We start from the raw sequence: 1,876 nt of genomic DNA on the forward strand, positions 1-1,876 counted from the left end.
AACCCTGCCCCAGCCCTGCGCCCGGTCCTGCCCCAGGTCCTGCCCCATGTCCTGCCCCAGCCCCGCCCCAGTCCCTGCCCCAGCCCATATTCTGCAGCCTCAGGGGGAGAGAAAGCCTGCAGAGATGGCAGACAGGCATGGGGCCCCTCACACCACGAGCTCTCCATAGTGTCCCGGGTCTCCTGAGGCGCTTGCAGGGAAGTGACCCTCTGCCAGGTCCTGTCCACTGTGCTCCAGAGGCCGTGGGAGGTGCGCCGAGCCGCCACCAATGCCCTAAGGCCTGCTGTGCTCACGCGCTACCCATCGCCTCCCAGTGCACCTGCCTTGGGCTATGGCACTGAGGCCTCGCCCCGGAAGCCCCCGCCGGCACTGAGCACACAGTAGGACCCCAGGAAATGCCGGTGGCATCGGTGCCGCTAATGCTCGTCCAGGCCTCTCCACCCGACCCCAAGCCCAGGCACTCCGCTGTGGTCCCGGTGGGGAGCGACCGTGCTTGGTCTCACCGAGCATTCAGGAAGCCCTGTCACTCAATCAACCTGGCTTTGCTCGGGCCGGGCGTTGCCAGCTCTCGAGGGATGGCTCCATCCCTGAGGTGGGCCCACTGCGGTCACATCCTTAGGGGGCCCATGGGCCGTGGGGAGGAGAAACACGGACCCGCCATCCCTGCTGGCAGAGACCAGGGCCCACAGAGGATGGGGACGCAGGGGAGAGGCCTGGGCTGTGCCGACTAAAGGGGCCGCCCACCCCATGGGGCAGCCAGGGCTGGGGCCCTTGGCCACCAGAACAGTAATTTCTCTGGACCAAGAGCTCCTTCTCTGGGCCCTTGATGCCAGTGTCAGAGTGGGGCTTTGCTAGAAAGCCGATGCTGAGCTCTCCTTTCCCAGAAGTCGGGGGCACCGTGGACAGGTGGCTGGAGCCGGGCCCTGCAACTAGGGGCGGGGTGGGGGGAACTGCCCAGAGCCTCTGGGCCCAGCAGGCCCTGCCCTCTGGGTGGGAGCCACCAGCCAGCTCGTCTGGGGCCTACCTGAGCCATCCCGGGCTGCAGAGGGAGAGCTGCCCAGAGCGGTCTAGGGACCAAGGCATGTCCGTTCAGGGCTGGGGTCTGAAAGCGTGACCTCAGCAGAGAGACAGACATCAAGGAGGGACACTAGCCTTAGAGAGACCCTCCCCAGCAGTCCCTATCCTCAGCAGTGAGAGGGGCAGAAGGCAGAGCTGTCTGCCTCGCGCTCTCCGTCTCCTTGTTCTTGGCTCCCCCCGTCCATCTCAGCCTGGCCTCCACACTGTTGGGTAAGGGGCTTGCTGGAGCACCTCTGGGGACATGTGCAGGGCTGACCCCCTGTGACCCAGAGCTCCTGTCCCATTTCCAGGTCTTTCTGGCCTCCTGGCCACTGTGTGGCCCACGCGGGACTTGGTCCCCTCTACAGTGTCCACACAGAGAAGGGCCGGCATCTCACGGGGCTCGGCCCGCCCAGCCAGAAGCGCACGGGCTGGACAGACGGTTGTTCTCGGCAGGATGCGCGTTTTTCTTGGCTTGAGCTCTGGCACAGTGTGGCCCAAACACCCCCTCGATCCCTGCCTAGCTGTCCCCCTCAGGCTGCCCCAGGGACTGCGCTCCAAGCTGCCTGGGTGCAGAAGAGCCGTACTCAGGCCCAGCCCCTCCCCCGGGATGCGTACCGGCAGGGCCCTGCTGACGCTGGGGGTGGCCCTCGCTGAGTCCAGCCGTGCCCCTGAGCCAGCTGGCTAGCAACTTGTCCAGTGCGCCCAGTGGGGGGCATGGGCCCCAGGGCAGCTGGAAGAGGCTGCTTCCTCCCCGAGCAGGCAGGCCGGGGCAGGCCAGGCACTCCGGGCCCCTCCCCGGTACGGGCAGAGCCTGGCA

Source organism: Lontra canadensis, unplaced genomic scaffold (genome assembly GCF_010015895.1).
Source record: "Lontra canadensis isolate GAN:19392208 unplaced genomic scaffold, GSC_riverotter_1.0 scaffold108, whole genome shotgun sequence".
Lineage (NCBI taxonomy): Eukaryota > Metazoa > Chordata > Mammalia > Carnivora > Mustelidae > Lontra > Lontra canadensis.